At 42.9% G+C, this 14,766-nt stretch overlaps 1 protein-coding gene across 6 annotated transcripts in view; it reads right to left on the bottom strand.

Moving 5' to 3' along the window:
- Positions 1–14,766, bottom strand: part of LYPD6B (LY6/PLAUR domain containing 6B) — a 167,698-nt gene that overhangs the window by 119,493 nt on the left and 33,439 nt on the right. The window contains exon 1 of one of the 6 annotated variants that reach the window (XM_041739277.1): positions 13,764–13,784. The exons of 4 other annotated variants lie outside the window; for them this stretch is intronic. The gene's annotated coding sequence lies outside the window, so the exon portion shown is untranslated. Of the gene's footprint in view, positions 1–1,894; positions 2,273–13,763; positions 13,785–14,766 lie in introns of those variants that run through there. One more of the 6 variants, XM_041739274.1, reaches the window with a different exon arrangement.

Genomic DNA, 14,766 nt, shown 5'->3' with positions numbered 1-14,766 from the left:
CGCTGTCACACTGGCCCTTCCTCCCTCCTAGTTCCTTGACACCTCTTACTTGGTCTTGTGCCTTCTTGCAGGGCTCATTCATGATTTTGCTCTCAGTCCAAGTCCAAGATCTTCAACATCAAACAGGGAACAATAATTACCCTGATTAGCTAAGAGTAAATAAGTTTTACTGTTTAGACCAAGTACATACAAATCACTTCTGTGCTTAACCAAACTCCTATTTGGGGAGGAAAAAAAAAAGCCCAGCTAGACACACACATACTAATTTTCACTTGAGAATGAAAGGTCTTTAACTGTTTATCTGGGAGCATGCTATCACATGGGACTGCACACCATCCTCTTGAGAAAGGTCCTTTCAACTTTTGACTTTGTCTTAGTCCATCAGCTATGGCGTCCATGCTGCCCTCTTCTAAACCAGAATTTCTTGAACACTGAAAGCCCCACAAGCCAAAACAAGGACATATTCATTAATGACTTTTCTTTTGATAGCTATTTTTGGAGTTGCTATTTGATACACGCGCATCCTCCTTAAATGTCCTTTGGTAAGTGGCTAAGCAATGCCAAGCAAAGGAAGCAACGACACAGTGGTGGCTTCCCCCTCATTACAATGAACAAGTTAGACCCACCTACTGACAAGGATCAGACATGAAAATCTAGGGATTGCAAATGGTGCTCATGTTCTTGTTGTCCATAAATGTCGCTTCGTTTAAACTAAGCTCAGAGTAAAATCTAATTTTATTCATTCTTCTTTCCAAAGAAGAATCCATCTGAGAGTTAATGAATGCTTTCAAGAATTCCAGTCTTACAGGAAATGCATAATTACTCTCTTGCTCCAATAGCTACCACATCCAGAACTTAATGCCCAAGTGGTTAACCCCAGAGTAGCAGTCTCCTCTAACTATTCATTTCCATCTGTCTGAGGTTCAGGAGGTATTTTTCAAACAATCCTTTGGATATTTGGTTCAGCAAATCTAATTATGACCTTTACATGTAAAGCCTGTCCTCAAGATTATATCATGTCCCTGGCATCCTAGAAGTTACAAAGCTTTATTCTATTTGTGCTTAAGGGAGCCCGAGTCCAATCATTCCTATGTCCGAAGGTCATTCACATTTAGTGAAATTACATTCTGGCATTAAAATCCTCACAGTGAACATTTAAAAAGGAAGGGAAAAAATAGAGTCTTACTCTACATACTATTTATGTGTATTCATTCACACACAGGGACCAAAAATAATTAGAACAGGACCAAAAATTAAGTAGGTAGTTATTTTCTTATTTGCTGGGAGAAGTCTCCTCATTCATTATACATGTCCTTCTTACCCATTTATTGCTTCACCACGTTATATCAACTCCACAATACCCAAGTCATATTCCATTGGAATAGATCAGGTTCAAAAAAAAAAAAGTCAAGAAAATTCTTGGTCCATTATAATTAGAAGGACAAAGTTGATGCAAAGGAGTCTCAAAGTGATTGATAAGAATCACAGATGAAGCAGAAAATGTATCCCCAAACCAGTGGCACTGGGAGTAAGTGGGGAAAAAAATAATTTAAAGCGACCATCATAAATCAGGGAAAATCAGATTACTTCTTTAGCTCTTGTGGGTGAATAAAGTGCAGATTCTCAATATACGCAAGGAATGTTAAAAATCACCAACTGTGAGGGCCGTAGGTAACAAAGAAAGTGTGACGTTAGGATACCCACGTGGAGAGAATAAAGACATCTAGTTCATGTCTAGGTAATGAACAGTGAGCCATGTGCAGCTCAAAATGTCAAATCCAGGGAAAATACTTAACCTTGATCTTTAAAGAGGTGGCCTGTAAGCACTCGGAGAAAAAGTAGAGATCATCAGAAATCACCAGAGATTTTCCCAGAACAATAGGCAGTATATTACCTCTATTTCCTTTTCGAACAGTTTCCAGCCTCACTCACAGAAAGCTGAGAGGGTATCTTGACAGTCTATCGTAAGATCCCATTAGACCAGGCTTATTCCTGTCCCAGGCCTCAGCACCAACAGACCTCACTTCCAGTTTGTTCCAGTCATTGGGCCTCCTCCCTGTTTCAGGTTAGTTGCATCTGGACCAATACGACCACATCAAACACCTGCTGCTGGAGTCTGAGGTCAGCTCCTGTGACCTCCTTGCATCCTGGACTACTTTGATCTCTGCCAGAATGTAAATTCCCATCTCTGCATTTCCAAACTGTTCTCCACCCTTGCTTTCTTTGGCAACTATCGTCCTCAAAGCTTTCCACTGTACATTTTGGCAGCCCTGGCCCCGCGTAGAATAGCCCTTCCGCATCCATAAACGCTTTTCAAAACACTGTTTCCACCTTCTGACTTAAATTGAAATCTGGCTCCCTCCGAGCTGTTGCCTCTTCCCTTTCTGATGCCTGTTCTGCTCTACCCCCCTGCCCCCAGTCCTGTGCTATGTGAAGGATTCATTTGACTGTGAGGGATAGAACCCCAGAACCCCAAGATAGCAATGGCTTTAGGAGATAAGAAATTGTCTTTCTTGATCACGTAGAAACTAACTAGGGGTGGGCCTCATGAGGGCAGGAGGAGCCAAGGTTATTTCTTAGCTCATTACTCTACCGCCCTCAGCACGATCTTCTACCTCATGGTACAGGAGGGCTGTCATTTCGTAAGAGCACAAGCACACCAAAGTTAGCCAGAAGGGAGGGGACTTCTTTCCTCTCTAAGGAAGCTCTGGGTCCAGTGTAAGCCCACGGCCACTTATACGCTACTGGTCAGAACTCATCACATGGCCTTACCTACGTACCAGGTAGGCTGGGAAATGCAGTCTTACCCTGGGCAGCCGTGTACTAGCTAAAAATTATGATCATATGGCCAAGGAAGAACAGATATTGGGCATCAACTCACAGTATCTGCTTCACATGAATCCCACATTCTAAGGCTGCTTCCAGAACTGCACACCTGTCTTGGTTTGTAAAGATTGCCTAGTCACTTCCGCATTTTCAGGGACACCTGGTTCATGGTCTTCATGACATCCCGAGTCCTGCCGTCATCTGAGAGGACTTTCATGCATGCAGACAGCCTAACAACACCTCAGCATCACAATTATTTGACTTCAGTACCAACATTTTCACCTTCCCCTCAGTTCTGCTATCCCTTCTCCTATCCATCTCCTTTGACATCTTAAACTCAAACCCCCACACCAATCCCACCCTCCAGTCCTTCCAGCTTTCTTACTTTCCTACACTATCATAAATTAAAACGGCTAGTCCCCGAAAGCTGCATTTTTTTTTCTAGTCTGTCGGGCTTTCTATCAATCTCTCTCTCTCCTTCTGGTTCTTCTTCCCTCTCAACCTTGGCTCTCTTAACCAATCTGGATACTGCTATTGCTCCCATCAACTATCACCCTACCTTCCCAGCAAATCGTCATCCTGGATCAATTGTTGCTAAACCAATGGTCCTCAAAATTGGATTAAAGTTGTCACATAATCTTAAAACTGTCCTTTTATGCTACTTTTTCCTGTATTAGTTTACAACCCACATCTCCTCTAGGTTTTTATTGCAGAAGTGGCATAATAGGGGATTCACAGGAGTCACTAGTAAGTGTTGATTGGTTTACGGGTAGACTGATAGAAAGATGACTTGATGACAAGAAGAATATAAACTGGACTATAGTATACTTAGGTAGGTTCGTCCCTATGTGAAACAAAGAATGCCAATTATAATGAATACAAGCCCAAGGGAAGCTCATGAAAAGTGTAGCTCAAGACTTTATCTTTGGACTTGGCCTGCTAACAATATTGATGAGGATGTAGTTGCTATGATTATTAAAAATACCAAAAACTTGAAACCAAAAGACTGAGGAAATGTAATATGCCTGAAACAAGATCCAAAGACTTTCCATAGGCTAGAATGATGGTCAAAATCTATCATAGATGGACAGATGTATATGCAGTCTTTTCAATCATTTATTCATTTACTCATTTATTCATAGGACAAAGCACTTCATTTCATTTAGGTCCTTCACTTAGATCTGAAACCCCAACTTCACCAGATGTGGAGGTATAATGGAATAAACAAGATTTGTATAAATGAAAAAATATGTATAAGACTTTATGTTATTGCAAACCTCAGTTTGAATGAAGTTTTCCCAAAATTACTTCATTCTACTTTTTAGACATAAGGCATCAAGAACAGAGTCCCAGTTTACTCTGTGTGCCATCACACTTCAAGCACTGTGTTTAATGCACAACTTCCAGATGTTTTCAGGATAATTTTGACCAATCAGAATAAATCCAAAGAAAGTGACCTCACAAAACTAATGGGAAAGGCACACATTACCACTTATCTGTCCCCATGCTTAGCACACTGATGTTGCTGAATGCTATGGTCTTATAGCCTGTGGGTTTCAAAAAGATCAATGCCTGCCATATAACAGGCACTTAGTAGAAATTAGTTAACTAATTACATGAATAAAAAAATTCTTAGAGTTTTTGTATTAAGTTTTAAATATTTAACATGCCTTCACTTGCCTTATATATAACCAATATCATTGGGTCTCCTGAGTTGTCTCCCCTAACAGTCCAAGATAACCTTTTTAAGAAAAAAGGTATGCCTGCAAAATAAAGGATTTTTATAGCAGGACCGTGTATTTAAGTCTTATATGCGGACTTTTGTTATGTCTGATTTAATAAGAACAATCTTGCACAAAGAAGCTGAGACTGGTAGCAATATTGATAAAGATCATTTCCATTCCTAACATTCTGGGAATACCTCTGATCTCCAGCTTGAGCCAAAACAAAACAACCCTAAAATGGAAAGAAGTGATCCAGAAAGAGGATTTAGTCATATTAAGCACACAATTTCATTTTACCATGTAGGTCATTAGGACCCAGTGGTCAGTTGGAAATCGAACCACTGTCAGGAGGTCAGTCCATTTGCTAAAAAGCCTATATAATTGCATGTGAGTCTGTTATAGTAATGCCTCAGGTTAAGCTTAAATCCTTCATAGGGTAGATTCACATATCTCTGAAATAGAAAGTCTTTTTTCAGGATACATCTGTTATCATTAATTCAACATCCTGTGAGGACTCAAAATCCTCACCACAGAGACAATGGGAATATATGCAAAGAGTACCAAAAATTCCCTGACCCCTCCAATATACAAATCAAGGCAGAGGATGCCTGGGTTGCTCACTTGGTTAAGCATCTGCCTTTGGCTCAGGTCATGATCCCAGGATCCTGGGATCAAGTCCCCACATCGGGCTCCTTGCTCAACAGCGAGCCTGCTTCTCCCTCTCCCTGCCACTCCCCGCTGCTTGTGTGCTTGGTCTCTGACAGGCAAATAAATAAAACCTTAAAAAAAAAAAGGCAGAGTCACAGATTTTAGGTTCCCAGAGTATGTTGTCTCCATCCCCATCACACACCATTGGGCACAGTTTGTAGAGGAAGAAAGCATAGAATGGGAGCACAAAGGGCCAAGATCTCTACCACAGCTATGGAAAGTAAATGAGTTGGCTGCAGCGGCTGTGTTCCAAACACCCTCCTCCAGCTTCTGCACAATTAAGCCATTTTGATTTTTTTTTAAACAGATCTTTTATTGCTTTTTTATTGAACCACTTAAATATTTTGAAGTGCATATTAAAAGTCCTCCTACAAGCTACAGGATGGGCAAGACTGCACAGCAATAATTAAAACTAACCAACAAAAAACAGGGGTTAATAGACAAAAGGTGTTAAAACTCACTTCCCCTACTTGTCCACAATGATGCTTTCCTTACATTTTCAAGCATATCCACTGATATATAATATACCCAAACCATAAATACATGTCGTGTGGGTGATCAAATCAGGAAAAATTTTATCAGATTTAAGTATTTTAATTATCTTACAGAATTGTTTGTTCCTATCAAGTGTAAAAATGTATGAAGAAAACATTGCTGGATCAAAGACTTAGAAGACTGGGAAATGCATGTAGGCATGCCACCAATCTTCCCTCTGGAACCAGAATGGACACAGCCAATCCCAGCAGTTCCCATGGCACCCAGAAACCACCTCACCATCTCAAGCCAGCATGATAATCAGCTCCTTTCAATCTGAAGTAAAATATATTAAGCAACTCTGAGTCGAATTTATAATAGATTTATATGCAACTCAAGGTGAATTAATTGCCTAAAATGTTCTCTATCCATGTTTGTTATAGTACAGGCCAAGTAACCATCTCAATATTAAAAAAAATAACATTCACAAAATCTTGGACGTGCACACAAATGCACTTACGACATGCAAAGCAAAGCGTGTGTTGTGTCTTTTGCTGCTCACTACGTCAGGTACTATTATTATCACCGTTTGGGGGGTGGGGCACAGGAAGCAGCCTTTGCGAGACTAAATACCTCCTCTAAAGACACCCAGGAAGCTTGTGGCAGTTCTGTTCAGTTCCCGGTCCTAAAAAACTCTTCTCTTAGTGACCACACTGTATCATCTCCACTTTTCTTCTCAAAAGGAGCAAATCGTCTATTTGATGCAACTATTTACCTTCAAGAGAACTTCACACCCTTTGTCCTAGTGTCTTGGCCCTGATAAAGTGAAGAAGTACTATGAAAATCTCAACTATCATGTCAGCTCCACAGCACTTTAAGCCTCACACATGGTCGTACCCCTAAACAGTGTTCAATTTGAGTCTTATTATTGTATGTACTATCCAAAATGGAACACTGTTTAGAAGAATTCCCCTACTTAGAAGATATTCTTTTGGGAGGGATGTCTGAGGTAGAGTTGCACATAAGGATCATGTTCTTAGACTGTTAATAACATGGGTACCATCCACGAAGAAGCAGGACACAAGGCAATGTGGCTGGCATTTCCTCTTGGACATTAAGGATTTTTCTAAGCAACCAATGGACCAAAGAAGAAATTATCAAACCAAAATAACAATGCACTCAGGGCACCTGGGTGGCTCAGTCAATTGAGTATCCAACTCTTGATTTCGGCTCAGGTCATGATTTCAGGGTTGTGGGATCAGGACCCAAGTTAGGCTCCATATTCAGTGCAGAGTCTGCTTCAGATCCTCCCACTTCTTCTCCCTCTGCCCCTGCCCCTGTTCATGCTATAAATAACAAATAAAACTTTTAAAAAATATATAAACAAATTTTTAGAAAGACAATATGCTCACATAATTAAATGTTAAAACTAAAAGATCAACTTTAGACAAAAGAACATTTATTATACTAACGTATCTATTCATATTTTACTCCCTCTGCCAGAGTAACCATATTGTGGGATAATATAATCTAGCCAACAGTGAACACAGACCACTAGTAATTTGAAAAAATGTCTCCAAATAACCTCGGTCCTAAGCACTTCAAAGAAAAACCTCCAAAAGAGTTACATGCTTAGTCTGGTTTCTAGAGGTCTTGGAAGGTTGGAGAAGCTATGCACCATCACAGAGAAGCATGAATCCACAGAAACATAACAATTTCAAAGGGTAGAGAGTAGGGGTGTGGAGGCAAGGAGTCATCCACCCTGTGTTCCAATGAAGGCCAAACAGGTAAGAGGAGGGGGCCGGGGACCAAAGCATTGAGTAACTTACCTACACACAGCGACTTAGGATACGTGAGAGGACGGTCGCCACCTCAAGATGATACAGAACTGCAAGTCCTGTCAATAGTACAGGTCTCAAATTCTATTTGCTTGAGACATTCCTGATGCACGGGTTTAAAATGTGGATTCCTGGGTCCTACTTCCACAGACACTCATTCAGTACATACGGGGTGTAGCAGCCACCAATGCAAATTTTCAAAAAACACCCCATATGATTCTGACACAGGTGATACCAGATTGAGAGGCTACAGAATCTTCTTTGAGCACTAGGTCCCAATTCTGACAGCTGCTACCAAGTAACTATAAATATCGGTCGCTGGGTGAGCAAGACCCCAAGCCAGGCTCTCCACAGGCCTGAGGGACTTAGACAATGCACGCTCACATGCACATATGGTCCACTTGTCAAGAACACTGTGTATCTTAGCAACTGTTGTCTCCTTTCCTTATACACCTAAAATTGAATATAGAGTCACAGAGAAGAAAAGGAAAGCATCAGCTAGGTAGTCTTTCTCACTAAACTCGATTATTTTAGATGATGCCTTAACTGTCCTTTTGCTCTTATTTCTGGTAATTTTTGTTGTTACTGAAGGGAGAGAAAAAGGTAAGTTGCACACCAGAATAGCATTCGGGAAGTTTGCTCTCAAGAGTCTAAGCTGTCAACATATTTATCATTTTTGATATTCAAGTCCAACACTAAGATATGTTTCTAGATCTCCTATGTGATATAAAAGTCATGTGCATATTCATATATCGAAGTCTGAACCTCAGGATGGGATTATATCCAGAAATAGGACCTTTAAAAAGATAATGAAGTCAAAACAGGTCTTTATCCCACATAATTGGTGTCCTTCTAAGAGGAGGAGATTTGGACAGAGCCCAAGGGAAGAGGATGTGAAGACCAAAGGCGGCCATCTATACACCAAGGACAGAGGCCCCAGAGGAAGCCAAGCCCGTTGACACCTTCATCTCAGACTTGGTCTCCAGAACTGTGAGGAAAATAATTTGTTCACCCAGTACCAGTCTAGGGCACTTTGTTTCGGCAGCCTTAGAAAACTACTGCATTACCCCATATAAAAAGCAAGGCAATCCTTTTTTTACTTACTACCTTAAGACAATGTACCATGTCCTAGTTCTGAAAGGAGGCCAGTCTTTAAGTAGGCTCCACGCTCAGCATGGAGCCCAATGCGGGGCTTGACCTCACACCCTCAAGATCAAGACCTGAGCTGAGATCAAAAGGCAGAGGGTGAACTGATTGAGCCACCCAGGCGCCCCAGGAGGCCACTCTTATTCAGAACAGACACTCTGGAGTAAGACCGAAAAAAGGAAGGAGAGAATGAAGCCCCAGATTTTAAACTTACCAATCTGTGATACCTTGAAGCCCATGACACCTCTACCACTCATCTCCTGAGGCCCTTTTCCCCTCCCGGGCCTGGAGGAACAGAGTGCTGATGAGCAGAGGAGAGGCTGCCAAGAAAGCCCACTATTCACAATCCCCAAAGCAACTGGTTTCTCCCTGCTTTTATCAGGCAGGGAGGGAGGAGGCTCCTTTCCATTTTGTAGATGTAGCTGCCTTTGGCTTTATTGTTATTAAATGTATGAGAATATGGGTAGGTGGTTTTACATGGGGTAGTGTTTATGTATATGGGGGGTGGGGAAGTAGATTTTGGAAACATTTCATTTTGGAAGGGAAAAAAATGGGCTGCATTCCACTCTGGTTGAAACACTTCAGCTAAGGTGCATCCATGCATTGAAAAAGCCCAGAGACCGCACCTGAAAAGAGCTTCCTGGCAATGTCCTCGATTTTGACGGAGTTGTCTTTAATGGACCTTTTTCCGGCTGCCTGCGCTAACCAAGAGGCACAGAGAGCCTAATTTCCTCCTACGGGGAATCCCAGTCACACTGATGATAAGCCTTCTGAACAGAGCTACCTTCCTGTCCTCTCCCACGGGCCTCTCATCATTCTTCTTCCATATCCGTGACCAGAAAAAAATTGGAGAAAGGATCACGCTTCAAATCATAAAAAAGACTTACATCACCTTCCCATAGAAGTTACCAGATGTAACCCTCACTCACCTCTTTGATTTGGCAATTCTCAGCTTCAAAGCTCTTAGGTTCTACAATACCGCCCTGAACAAAGCTGCTCCTTAAAGAGAACTAACGCCCTCCCCCAACACATACACCCCATTGCTGGAACATTCAGAATACTTTTGAACATACCAATTTTTAAGCCAGTTGCATATAGTTAACAGACGACTTTAAAGTTTGTTTCAACATGACGGACATCAGGAGCATCAGAAAGAACAATGGCCATAATTGCTTAGAACATATTAAATATATAAAAATCACACATCTATAGTGAAACTCACAAAAAAAGGGTGAGAAAGGAAAATTCTTTAAAGAATGCCAACAGCTCAAGGGAGAAGCACTGAAAGGATTACAAAATCTCCATTTTGCAACTCCAACATAATAGCTTGAGGCAGGGATCAAAGGAAGCTCAAAACTTGGTTGAAAAGTTGTTAGGAAACAAGACATTTGCACTTTGCCAAAAACCACCCCGCAAATTCTTACTAATTGCAAAGGAAAAATGTATTTTTACAGTAGAAAAATCTGGCAGTTCCACATCAGTAATATTGAGAGAGCAGGACATCCTGCAGTAGGAAATTCACAGCATCAGCCCTGACATGGTTTGGGCAAAAATGTTTGCTATGGCCTAAATGTCCATGTCCCCTAAAATGCATATGTTGGAATCCTTACTCTGAAGGTGTTAGTTATTAGGACGCGGAGACTTTGGGATGTGATTGGGTCACAAGGGTGGAGCTAATCCCATGAATGAATCAGTGCCTTGTCCTACAAGGAGAAGTCTTCAAGCCAGAAGAGGACCTTCGCCCAAGCATGTTGGCACCCTGACCCTGGACTTCCAGCCTCCAGACCCATGAGAAAAAATTATTGTTTATAAGCCACCCAGGCTATGGAATTTTTGTTTCAACAGGCTGAATGGACCAATATTTAACCTGAATGCATTCCCATTTCTAGACCTAACTTCCAGTTTAAAGGAAATAGGGAAGATAGAATATGTATATAACACATGAGGAAACTGTCAAGAAACCCATCATTTATGTAGGGCATACTCCAAGACAACTAGCCTAGACTCCCCCAAAAAGTTATAGAAGGTTGTGTACAGGATGTTCTAAGAGAGACTAAGGAGAGACATAAATGCAATGAGTGAAGCCTGATTCAATCCTAATGTCAAAAACAAAACAAAAAAACCTTTAAGACATTTTTGAATAAGCGGGGAAATTTGAAATACATAATAAAACAAACACTATTAATCAGCTTAGGTACAATATTATATTCTGGTAATGAAGGGAAAAGATCCTTATTCTTAGAAGATGCTTAGAAATATTTAGGGGTGAAGTGCTCAGCTGTCTGAAATTTGAGAGACACAAGAGCAGATACAGCAAAATGCTGCTGCTGGTGTGGCGGAGTGGCATGGTATGCAGGAAGCTATCTCCTTTTGTCCTGACTGCTCTGCCCTGATGTCCCACTGTGCCACTTTATTCCCATTCAAGGATATTCCATCCAGGATCTCCAGACTCCAGCCTGGAGATAGATAATGAAGCCAGCACAGACACCCCTGACAGCAGGAGCATCTCCTCCATGTGCTGGCATCAGGTTTCCTTTATGGAGGCACACCCAGGTGCACCCAGGCAAGCAGCAAGAAAGCTGTTCCACACCCTGGATTCCTTATTTCCTACAGGCAATGAGGTAGAAAGGGAGGCCTGAATTATGGCTTACCCAGCCGGGTTCGGCTGACCAGCTTTTCCAGATGCCTAACCACATGGTAATTATTAACCACACAATGGAGTCCAGCCCGCCCAGGTATTCTGCTGGCACATGGAAAATCCCAAATTTTTATTTCCAATAAGACCATAACCGCAGGTCTTGAGTCCTTACTATGTGCCAGACCCCACTCTGGGGGCCTTACGTGTACGAGGAGGTATGGATTTCCAGCTGCGGTCAATCACTAAGTACTATAATCACCTAGTGACTGAAACACTCGTTGTAATCAAAGGCTAAAAAGTAATTTGTGATATTATTCACATTCAGAAGGCCGAGTCAGTCATCTTTCCTTGGAAAACTGGTGATTGGCAGTAGGGGCAGAAGGAGGTTCACCATTTCTCACCCAGACACCATTACTGCAATTCACCCCTCAAATTCTTGCAGGTCTAGGAATCCATAGTCACTTATCAGAAAGCATGGACCACAATTAAAATCCCAGCTTGCTTCCTGAGGTCTACCACGGCAGAGAGCTAGGACCTCAGACCCAGCTGTTCCTCCTGGCCATCGCTAATTGGCCACTTGCCTCTGCTCACAGCTCTTCACACACTAGCAGTAGGAAATTCCAAAGACTAGAACAGAGGTTTCCCTCCTCAAAGCTCCTGCAGATAGTTAATAAGAGGGTAAAATTAAGCTTCAAATATGCCACGGGGCTAGAATAAAGAGGAAAAAAAGACCCTCAAACACCAAGGGAGCAAGGCAGGTGTTCAAATCTTGGAGGGCAGCTGCCGAACTACATGAACGTGTACCAAGGAAGGGTGACCGCAGCACTTTCAGCGGTGACCGCAGCACTCACGTACATGGTAACTACAGAGAAGACAGTGGCTTTCTACTAATAGGAAGGCTACCCTGGAATAAATATCACAGCGATCAGAGTAGAAGAGTAGAATGTGCCACCCCAAAATAGGACCACAAAAAGTTGTTTTTGGAAAGAGGAGTGGTGATAGGAAGGGGCACGATGGGCAGGGGGTGCCTCTGGGTGACAGTTACACAAGTATGCTCAGTGTGTGAAAATTCATTGAACCCCATTCTTCTTCATACACTTTCCCTTTTGCAGGTTGTACCCCAAAAAAAGTTGAATTAAAAATATGAAGACATAACTGGGTGACAGGCATTAAGGGAGGCACATGATGTGATGAGCACTGCATGTTATACTATATGTTGGCAAACTGAATTTAAATTAAAAAAATATGAAGATGAAACCACAAGGCAGGATCACCTCACACTTGTTAAAAAAGGCTATTATAAAAAAGACAAGGAATAACAAGTGCTGGCAAGGATGTGGAGACAAGGGAACCCTTGTGCAGTCTTGGGAGTATAAACTGAGGTGGCCACTATGGAAAACAGTAGAGAGGTTCCTAAAAATATTAAAAGTGGAACTACTCTACAACCCCATGCTTCCACTGCTGAGTATTTGTCCAAAGAAGATGAAAACGCAAACTCAAAAAGGTACGTACCTCCCATGCTCTTGCAGGATTATTTACAATGGTCAAGGCAGGAAAACGACCTACGTGTCTATCAATGGATAAATGGATGGAGAAAATGTGGTATATATTTTTGTATATGACAACATTATTTAGCCACCAAAAAAAAAAAATGAAATCGTGCCATTTGCAACAACATGGATTGACCTTGAGGGCATTATGCTAAGTGAAATAAGTCAAACAGAGAAAGGCAAATATCATAGGGTTTCATTTATGTGTGGAATTTAAAAACAAACAGACAAGCCCATGGATCCAGAGAACAGATTCGTAGTGCTCAGAAGCAGGGGTAAGTGGTGGGGGAAATGAGTGAAGAAAGCCAAAAGGTACCAACATCTGATTATAATACACACGAGTCATGGGGACATACTACGCAGTGTGATGACTATTAACTTAAAAAGTTTCGATCACCACAAAATTCCATAACTATGCAGAGTAAATATCGGCTGGGCTTGTGATCCTTTCACAACATGTACAAATATCAAATTATGTTGTACAGCTAAAACCAATGTAATATTGTAGGTCAAGGAGATCTCTAAAAAATGCAAAAACAAAATAAAGACAACTGAATGCCCCTTCCACCATGCGATGGGACTTCCACAACACGCCCGGAGACGGTGGGGACGTCAGGCCGTCTGCTTCATGCAAGTGAGAGCTGGAGGCAGCCAAGAGCCAACATCCAAGTCCGTGTAAGTGAGGTCAGCCGTGTCCCCGCAGCGGCTGCACCAATGACTGCGGGCACCCACAAGACAGCTGGGGGAAGGGCCGGAATTGCGAAGGCCTTTGCTCCCCTGTTCCACCTTCCCTCTGGGATCTCTAAGACGACAGCTAACAAACAAGGCCCAGCGGCTCCTGCAGAGGAGGGGTCCTCACCTGCTTACCGGGGGGCCAGGACCCCCCTCGGCACGGCAGCAGCTGACCTCGGGGAGGGACCAGAGGTTCCTGACGTCCTGACATGAAAACATCCCGACTCGGTCAAGACCCTTCCGATGCAAACTTCAGTCCAGTCTCTCTAAACGGGGTCCCAGCCAGACAGCAAATGCACGTGTCCCAGGTTGGCACTGCTCCAACCAGAGAAGGACACGGACTCTTAAAAAGCAAGGAAGCCAGAGGACTCGCGGGAAGTCACACAGCCTGTCCCTCAGGCCTCCCAAGCCCAGCTGACCCTCCTGCCTCCTGATCGGGGCTGAACGGATTCTGCACCCCTCCCCTCCCCAAAACTCATGTGCTGCGGTCCTAGCACCTAGGATGTGACCCTATTGGGAAATGGAGGCATGCAGGGATGACTAGTTAAGATGAAGCCCTTCTGGAGGACGGGGGGGCCCTAAGCCAACACGACTGGCGTCCTTATGGAAAAGGAGAGTCTGGGGCCGGGCACACGTGTGCATACACACACACAGAGAAGACAGCGTGAAGCCTGGAATTACACTGCCCAGGAAGGACCAGGAGCTGGGAAGGGACCCGGACCTGGCCTTCCTCGGGGCCTTCCATGGCGCAGCGGCCTGCTGCCACCTCCATCTCCCACCTGCAGCCTCTCCACTGGGGGTGGACGCATCTCCGCGGTTTAAGCCACTCAGTTGTGTCAGCCTGGTAGGATGGTCCTCGCCAATGAATCCGTCTCCACAGCCCGGGCCCGGCGACGTGGTCCACAGGGCAGCGCTAGCTTGATCTTGCAGATAAAGAAACAAGTACAGAGACGTAAAGCAGATGACATTAGGACACAAAGCCCTCACTAACCAAGGTAAGAATTCAGAAATCAAGAAAGAAAGAAAGAAAAAAAAAAAAAAAACGTCGGCTGTGAAAAGTCATGAGAAGTAAAAGCATGAAAGAAATGACTGACTCTCCTTCCCTGGAAGCCTGTTAACTCCTCCGAGAA

The sequence above is a fragment of the Vulpes lagopus genome, chromosome 24 (genome assembly GCF_018345385.1).
Source record: "Vulpes lagopus strain Blue_001 chromosome 24, ASM1834538v1, whole genome shotgun sequence".
In the NCBI taxonomy this organism is placed as follows: Eukaryota; Metazoa; Chordata; class Mammalia; order Carnivora; family Canidae; genus Vulpes; species Vulpes lagopus.
The sequence above is the reverse complement of the archived record's forward strand: the minus strand, read 5'-3'. Positions and strand labels throughout refer to the sequence as shown.